We start from the raw sequence: 9,824 nt of genomic DNA, 5'->3' as shown, positions 1-9,824 counted from the left end.
GATCACCATCATGGAAAAAAATACATAAGAAGTAAGTGTAATTTTTTTCTGAATTATGTACAAACTACCATATAAACACTTTAAACTCCACTTTAAGCTTTAAGCCCTGAGGGGAAATAATATAAGGAATCTACTAAAATTAAACAATAGCTTTTATAGACCTCTACTTACATATATATGATATGTATATAGGGCAGGTATAAATTGGTGGTGCTGATTTTTATATGCATATATACAAAAGTGCACTTACATCCCACACACACCAGATAGAACTCTTACTATATATATGCATGTGTACACACAAACACACATGTGCAACACTTTATATAGCATTTTGTCCATCTGTTTAGGAAGTTTCCATATACTCCTTTCAATTAGAGTTAAATGTGAGCATGCATTTCCCATTTAGAACCTGGTGAATCTATCTCTTTATTTCTGCCCTCACATGGTATGTAGTGCCAAAAACACAGTAGGCACTTAGTAAATATTGTTTTAACGAAATTGGATTGAATGATGAACACTATAAAAATGAATTAAATGAACCACTCATAGGATGCACAACATAGGCTCAACAACACTTAGTTCAAATCTATAAATAGAATAGTTCAATTCCTAAAGTTTGGAAGGATTATGGTGTAGTAAAAAAGACTTTCAAACATGAAAGTCACAGAAGCTGGGTGTGAATTTCAGCTCTACTAGTAAATATCTATGTGAGTGGGGGTAATTTAACATCTCATAAATTACTTACCTTGTTGAGCATGAAACATCAAACTAAATACCATGTACAGGCAACTTGTACATGGTTAGTCCTTGATATATGTTGCTTTCTTTCCCTTTTCTGTCTGACCAGATTGTAGCTGTTTAATGTCTGAAAATAACAGCTTTGTCTTCTGTGGATTTTAAATGCCTACTCCCTCTCCTACTTAATGCTTAAAAATTAATTCAGTTATACTATTCATTATTTTATCCAGCAAACATGTGTTTTCCATGGAATAGGTAACTATGAAGTACCCACTTTTATGCAAGCATGTTAATATTGATGAAGACTGTCTGCTAGAACAATGATAAGGTTGGCATGGCAGTTAGGAGACAGATATTTAGCTTTTAGGCCCATGTGGCCCTACAAAAATCATTTTCCATTCTTTGGGCCACAGTTCCTCTATCTTTAAAATAAAGCAGTTACAGCATATCTAAGAGTTACCTTAAAAGTTTTGTGAATCTGCAATCAGAAATAAACAATCTTGTTTACTTGAACCTATGGACAAAAAAGATGTGAGATAGAAAGACAACTAAGGTAGCTAGAGAATAGATTCTTTCTTTCCTCTGTCCCGTAAGTGTTTAAAATTAAAGTACACCCTTTTTCTGATGATTGTCCCATAGCTAAGAAGCTTCTATCTTTGACTATTCGTGCTTTGTAATTTGAATTATTTATTGCCTCAGATATGTTGCATGTAGGTAAAACAGTTGACCTTAGTGCCACAGTGTGTCTTTGTGAAGCCCGTCCACTTGAACCACTCGCTGAAAAATCCCTGTGTGTAGGCTGCCTTGGTGCTATGGGCACTGCAGAAAATAAGACACGATTCTTACTGTCGAGCTTTTTGTAGCCAAGTGAGTGACAGAAAGGGGGACAAGATGACTAAGGATGAGTAAGATAAGTTTTGTAATTAGAGTATGAGAAAGTGGGGACTGTTGAGGGAAGAATAATTCTGACTGAAGGAAGCAATGCTTGGTAATTTAAAATAAATGAATTGTAAACTTCTATACGCTTTCCTCAAGAAGACCATTTTCTTAAAAAAAAATAATAACATTTAAGAATGAAGCAAATTTAGATCCTGAAATACTGCCCATAAGAGGTTTTATGCCAAAGTGCTGGACCCCACTTGCCTTAACAACCGAAGAGTCAGATGAGGGGAGGGGACTATAACCTAAACTGCCTGTGTCTTAATCTTGCTTCCAATTCATTCATTCATTTAACAAATATTTATGGAGCAATTCCTTTGTTCCAGGTACAGTTCTGGGTGCTGCGGTATAAAAATTATTAAACTGATAAAGATTCACCTCTGTTCTTTAGAAAACATAACCATTTCTAGGACTGGGGCAGGAAATAGACAAAATGAGTCTAGAGCATTATATAATATCAGAAAGTAAGAAAGTGCTTTAAAAATGATGGTAACATATCAAATGGGTACAGGAGCAACTGAAAGAGCTCCCAATGACTAAAGCTGAAACAATTTGAAAAACAAAATAATAAAGAAAGTAGTATGGGATGATAACCCTAAACATACCATAAATATATTCTCAACTTTATACGTATAAAATGATTAAATGAATTAATATGTGAGAAGAGACAAATATACCTTGCAGATGATTTTATATATATAAATCACATATGTTTATGATATATAAATATATATAATGAAATTTAACCTTATTCTGACCTTCTACATAAAGCAAGCAAACCTCTCTATCCAATAAGATTCCACCTGAACTATGTAAAATAAAATAATAAATAAAGTAGTATTGGATAAATAAATAAATAAATAAATATATATATATATATTCTGTCCTCAAAAAGTTGAAGCGTAACTTCTCTTTCCTTAAATGTAGATTGTGTGTGGTGATTTTCTTTCAAACACTGCAATATAGAGATGGAGAAAGTAATGATATTTTAGAAACATTTTGAAGTATTATATGTCAGCCAGGCGATCAAGATCAATATCATCAGTCTAATTCATGTTGATGATACGCACTTGAGATGATGTGATGGGATCTTCTCCAGTAGCATATTACCTCAGTCTAATTGTGAGCATAACATCAGAAAATTCCCAGTAGAAGGGCATTCTGCAACATATCACATCAGTACTCTTCAAAACTCTCAAGGTCATCAAAAGCAAGGTAAGCCTGAGAATGTCCTAGCCAGACAGAGCCTAAGGAGACAGGACAATGCAATATAATACAGTGTCCTGGATGGGATCCTGGATTATAAAAAGAACATTACCAAAAATTGAAGAAAATATGAATGAACTATGGACTTTAGTTAATAATGATAATGTTTCGACATTAGTTCATTAATTGTGTCTAAAGTAGTATACTAAAGTGAGACTATAACAAGAGAAACTGGGTGCCAGGTATATGGGAACTCTCTGTACTACCTCCTCAATTTTTCTGAAAACATAAAGCTGTTTTAAAAATTAAAGTCTATTTAAAAAATGTCACCATTTAATGGAGCTTAATAATTTATATAAAATAAATTGTAATACATATAACATGTCAGATAAATTAATTCTATGGAAAGAATAAAGCAGAAAAAGAATAGAGAGCACTGAAGGAGAGTATAATTCCATATAGAGCCATTAAATAATGCCTTTTTGAGAAGGTGACATTTGAACAAAGACTTGAAAAGTGGGGCAGTGGACCACACAGATATTTGAAGAGATTCCAAGAAGATAAAGTAGCAAATGCAAAGGTGTTGGGGTAGGGACAAGCTTGTAATATTTAAGAAATAGTAAGGATACTATTTCTTAAATATTACAAAGGAATACACTTTCATTCAGTGTAGCTAACATCCAAATCCCTGTCTGGAACTTCAACCTCCTCTCTCTGGTCACTCAACTCCAGTTGCACTGGTCTTCTCTCAGCTCCTCATGGCAAGCTCTTTCCTTCCCTGCCCCACTCTCCATCCACTTCTTTCCCACCCTCTCAGCCTTACATTGCCTCTCCCAGGGCATTTGCACAAGCTGTTCTTTCTGCCTGGAATACACTCGACATGATCGGCGCCTTCTTGGTCTTTGCACCTGGGCCTCAGGCAGCCTCCTCTTTGTTCTCTATTTAAAATAAATGCCCCCTATTTTTGTTATGCAGTTCTTGCAGCATGTTAATTTTTTTCTATCACAATCTGTCCCTCTTTTCCTCTGATCTATAAATTGTGAAATCAGGGACCAAATTCCAAATGCCTAATACAGAGTCATAAACCATATTAGGAGCTCAGTAAATACTTGATGGATTAATATGTTTATTAATTTTTTTCAACACATTCCTTGGGCTGTTCCTTGGCCTCAGTTTTACATCCACATCCTGGATGCCAAACTGTAGAGTCCTTAGAGTTCATAGAGAAACACCAATAAGTGCTTAAATTGCAAACGCTGCTTGGCCTCAGTGATAGAATCTCATCGAGTGGGCCTCTCTTCTGCTCAAGTGGAGTAAAAATAGGCACTGCTTAGCAACCAGCATTTTGTACTGAGCTCTCTCCTCTGAGAAAGGCAGAGCAATGCTAGGGCTAAACAGTGAGGGGATTTAGGAGCTGGAAGTATATTACATTTGGGAGAAGTACCTTTGAAAAAAGGCTCCACTCAGTTATGCCAGAAAGAACCTGAATATGACATGCTACTAATGACCTCTTTTTACAGGAAAAATTTGCATCTCCTAAATTATGGAATATACTCAGGTAAGATAACAGAGGGTTCTACACATAAAACAAAATAGACTCATTACACTCATTTCTTCCCTGCCCCTCCTGTTTAACTTGATCTATTGTTCTTATTATCACACTCGCCAACCATGAAATAAAGTTAAAACCAAAATTAAAATTTGTTTGTTAGTTTGGGGTTCGATTTTGGTTTTGATTTTAAATTCTAACCTGCCAGTTGATATATCCCCAGAAGCAACTATTAGCCTCCATTTTATAAAAAATTCAAAAACATAAAATAATTAAAATGCATTTACATTTAGTACCAGTCACTCTCACTTATATATCTGATTTAGATCTCCCAACAATCCTTTGAGGAAGGCTGTATGCATATTTTAAAAGCAAAGAAAAAGTGTAAAGTTCAAAAAAGCAAAATGTATAGCCCCAAATAAAGTAAATGTAACTAAGAAATCTTAGTAATGTTAGTATTTTAATCCTGATTGTCTGATTCTTAAATATAAATAACTTTTTCCAATATCATAGCTGAGTCACAGTAAAATTATAAAAGAAAGTTAGCAATTTATTGTTTTTCTGCTCCAAATGCATCCTTCAGTACATGCGTTGTGATAATGGAATTTCTATAAATATTTCTCCTTAAAAGTGAGCACCAAGTTTTCTCAGTAGAGGGCGCCGGAGAGACACTGCAGAAGGAATAGTCTTTCTTTGCAGGCCTGGTCAGCAATGTGCTGAGAACCTCTGGTGGAGCCTCCCCCCAGACATGGGCCCAGAATGCAGTCCCTAGGATTTTGCAGCTTCTGCCTGGTGATAATCATCTCACAGTCACCTGTCGAGATTCAGAGTGAGCTCTCACTGACCCAAGCCTGGAGGGTCACATGTCCAGCAGTGGTTTCATTTGAGAGCATCGCCACACCTGCAGAACCCCCTACCCTACCCCGCCCCAACGTGCCTCATTCTGAAGTCCTTTTGCTCTGTGGGTGCCAGGACTCCCACTGCTCTACTATACCACAGGTTGCTGATCCCCTGCAGTTCATTTGCAATCAAAGGATTACATAGAGCATGCCCTGCAACTCCAGATCACTTGAGCCTTCTCTGCTACCCTGTCGCTGAACCCCATCTCTTCAATGAGGTATGAACCCCTTCTCCCTTCTAGGTTTGTGCTATCTTGGGTACTCCATCAGCCTCAAGGTCCTTTGTAGACTATCCTTATGTCTTATAGTTACTCTTTTATCATGGTTAATAATTATTTATATTCATCTTCTCCTGTTTAAGTAGTTTCTATCTCTTGACAAGGCCCAGACTGCTACATCAATGGAATTAAATTTGTAATATATTGCAACAGAGTAAGAGAAAGGGTAAAGTCTCAATCATAAAAAAAAGTTAGAGAATATCATATTTTAAGAAAAATGACTTTCAATAATTTGATCTCGGGTCATCCTAATTGCTTTAATGGAGCAAGGAGGGAAGATTGCTAAAGACAACCAACCCTAAGGAAGGACTGAGAAACAATTTGGGTCATTGAAAGACACATATTCAATTTTGTTTCCAAATATCTGTCCCCCCCCCCATTTTTAATACTTTGAAATCAGTTTGAAATTATAAAAGGAGAGGAAATATTAATACAACTGGGAATAAAACTGACTTCTCATGATCCTTAGAAGTTTTGTTTGGACAGTTGTACCTTTTAAGAGCTTTTAGAATATCCATCTCAACTCGAGGGAAAGACCCGGATGAAGTGACACAGGAACCAAACTTGTGTCTGATTTGGTTTAATGTTTCTGCTACTGGATAAAGACAAAGGGGGTAGGTTCATTAAACTTTCAAATAACAGATGCTGGAAGGAATAAGAAACACATAGTTATAAAACAAAGAAGCACAAAGATCATGTAGAGTTTCAGCTAAACATTCTATAATTTAACAAAGTTAAATGGAAGCCGAGTTTTCAATGGATTTTTATATTAAGACAAGTTCCTAAAACTTTACAACTCTCCCCAAAGGAGTCATAGTTTACTATTTTCTCAATAAGAAATTATGTGCATTGCCTGTCTGCTGATTTAGCTTGGGGAAAAAAGAGCCTTGCATGAATTTTCAGAGAGATTCATAAATATAAAGAATTCACTGTCTCAATCTTGTTTTCTCTTAACAGTGCCTGAGGATTAGACAAGGGTTGTGCCTTCACAAACCATAAATTTGGTCAATTCAGGTTGAAAAGCAAAGCAAGTCAAATGAGTGAGAAATAAATCAAGGGGATGTCAGTGACTAAACAATTCCTCGTAAGATTCAGTTTTTCAGTTTCCATGCCCATGTGACTTTCTCATGCAGTATATATAACCGCAGACAATTTCAGGTGGATTTATGGAAGCTGTAAGCAGATATTATCAGCCCATAATTGAAATGAGCTCTCACCTATGTGTGCCTTATATTAAGCTACCTTATAGAATTTATAATAATAAATAATAGTATAATAACAACATCTAATAATTATTGAGAGCATCCTATTTTTCAGGTACAGTAGGAGGCACTTTAATGATCATAGAGATTCAGCAGCTCACTTAAATCCATACAGCTAGAAAATGAGGGAGGTTGGATTGAATCCTGCTGTGTTTGCCTCCTAAGCCACTTTGTCTTTGCACTGCCAGAAGGAGCCTGGAGATCACGTAGCCCACACCCTGTTTAATGGGAGAAAAAGGCTGGAGAGAAGAAATGACATGTGTAGTATAGGTTCACAGAATCAGAACTCAAACCTAAGTCTCCTGACTGTGTGTCTGTTATGTTTTCCATCACACAAAACTCATAAGGAATATTAAGAGTGTCCACCTTGGTGTGGCAAAGTGTGTTTCTGAGTTTGTGTGTATAGATGGTAGGGTATAACAAAGTGAGGGCAGGAAAAGAAACACTAGTTGAATGAATTTAACTCACTGTAGGGAGTTTGAAATTTTCAGGTATGTACAGTCAGTTACATACATATTTTTTCTGCTGCTTGCTATGGGACAGTTACTGTGTCAGATGCTATAGAAGAGCAATAATCGATCAGATACAAATTATTCCTTCAAAAGAATTATAGTATAGTAGAGGAAAAGTATAGGTCTATTAACTGATGTAGTACAAGGCAGTCCTGTTTAAGTCTAAAAGAAAATTTTTTAAGATTATTGATTTGAGTAATTAACTGGTGTCTTCATTATAGTGTAAGCTTTATGGTATAGTAGTTAAGAGCTCAGTCTTTGGATTACAATGCCCTTGAATTTGAATCACAGATATTTAACTAGTCAGAGGAAGGCAGGAAGGAAAGAGGAAGGGTGGCAGGGAAAGAAATAAGGAGGGAAAATGTTATCGGTTCTAGACAGCATTGATTTTATTGTGTGAAATATTCCTTGTTATCTCCAGGAAAGTCATGGAAGGTATCTGAGCAAAGCTTGGAGGATTTCATGAAGTTTCAAAATGTGGAATATGATAATCTATTTAGGTTTAAATTCTGCCCTATTCTCAGAATTGTGAGAAGTTTATGAAAATGAAAAGTCTATTTAATTTTTTAAGTCTTATCTATCCATCATTGTAAGTGGATAGATAAGACTTTGTATCTTAAAACCTGAAACAAAAATCACCAAAATGCATACCTATGGACTAAATTTGGCCACTGATATCTTTTGAGTCTGTCATGAAAGTTTTTAGACATTTAAAACCATTTGCTAACCTTTAAAAATAAAAGAAAAATTGCATTTAAAAAATAATATTTTCTGTATTTTTACTACTTGTAAAAACAGCTTTGAATAACAAAGGTGCAGAAACTAATTTCCAGGTTTTCAATCTTACATAAACCTCCCACATTCTTACATGATTCTGAGATAAGTTTTCTTGCCAATTCCCCTAGGTAGAGGTATATAGAAGTATTTGATTGAGGATAATAAAAAAAAAATGTGAGTTTGGAGGCATATAAAAATATATTTTCACAAATAGAAGTGAAAAGGGGCATTCTAAGTTGAAAGACAAAGCAACAACTCAAAGCTTGTTCAGAGAAAGTAAACGGGTGAAAGAATAATTACTTCTTTTGCTGTGTATAATGTGCACCCACGTTTTTGTGTGCATTACACACCGGATTATTATACCTATGGTATATAATAATTACACCCATGTATAATGTGTATCTTTATTTTTCCCTGAAAAATTTCTGCGGAAAACTGCACATTATTCATGGCAAAATATGGTTTGTGGGTGGGATAAGTTGATGGTGAAAGTAGGAACAAAGTGAGAAATGTAGAAAGGGAGATATGTTATGATCACATCACAGACGTTTTTGAATGCTAAACTAAGGAGTTTCTATGAGCTCTCCCCCCATTCTTATTCTTTTTGAAAAAAGTTTCAAAAATTTGTTAAACATGTATAACAATCTAAACAAAAATTAAAAGAAAAAGCATGAAATAATAATCTCATTCAATAAAAGTGGCTTCTTTTCCCCCCATTTTTCCCTTAAATTCTTTTTCATTATTTATCATAGTCACTAAATATTTTCTAAAATATATCTGTAATAGGGAAGCAATGTGAAAAATAATTTGCTCCCATAATCATCTCTTGGTCAAACAGTGTTTTAGTGCTTGTTTTCATCAAGTGTCTCCTCCATACATATAATGATTCAAATCCCATGATAACCCACATATAGGTGAAATTATATTTGCTACTAAATGGAGCTAAATCTCATGTTTTTGCCTTCAGGTCCATGTCCTTTACAATTCCCAGTCTCCACGGTTGTTCATTTGCTCTTGATGCTCTGGATCTTATGGGCACAAAAATATTGTACTCAATAGTCCAGGGCTAATGAGGACAGGCTGACCTAGAACCAGGTGTGTTAACCAAGGTGAAGCAGGTATTGAGCCGGGTAGAGAGTGAGCAGCGTGTCAATTCTGGTCCTGTATTTTAAGAGGTAGAAATGAAACATGAGTGAGAGATGTTCTGAGGAACAACAGGCAAACAAGAGAGGGAATTCTGTGGTAGGTGCCAGGTTACTGAGCAGAACTACAATCTACGTAGGAAGAGCCTACAAAGAGTAAGGGAAGGTCTATATGCACAGCCTCCTGGGGCATGTTAGAAAGATAGGGATTCAGGAATTGTAATGAAGATTCCAGAAAAAAGCAAGAGTCGGATTATTATAAATGGCAATACTTCTTAAATATTCAAATGCATTTAAATCACTTGGGGATTTGTTTCCAATGTTCATTCTGATTGAAAAGTTTTAATGTGGGACCTGAGATTCTGCATCTCTAACAAGCTTTCAGATACTGCAGATGCTGATGGTCCTCCACTGAGCAGCAAAGCCCCAAAGCAAATACAAAAAGTCAGGAAAAATTAGCTGCCAGTGGTCCTAGAGCTGCCTTAGGTAAGAATCCATCCTCTCTTGAATTAGCCACTA

This window comes from Pteronotus mesoamericanus, unplaced genomic scaffold (assembly GCF_021234165.1).
Source record: "Pteronotus mesoamericanus isolate MK-2021 breed Mesoamerican mustached bat unplaced genomic scaffold, CSHL_Meso_final contig_82, whole genome shotgun sequence".
Classification (NCBI taxonomy): domain Eukaryota; kingdom Metazoa; phylum Chordata; class Mammalia; order Chiroptera; family Mormoopidae; genus Pteronotus; species Pteronotus mesoamericanus.
The sequence above is the reverse complement of the archived record's forward strand: the minus strand, read 5'-3'. Positions refer to the sequence as shown.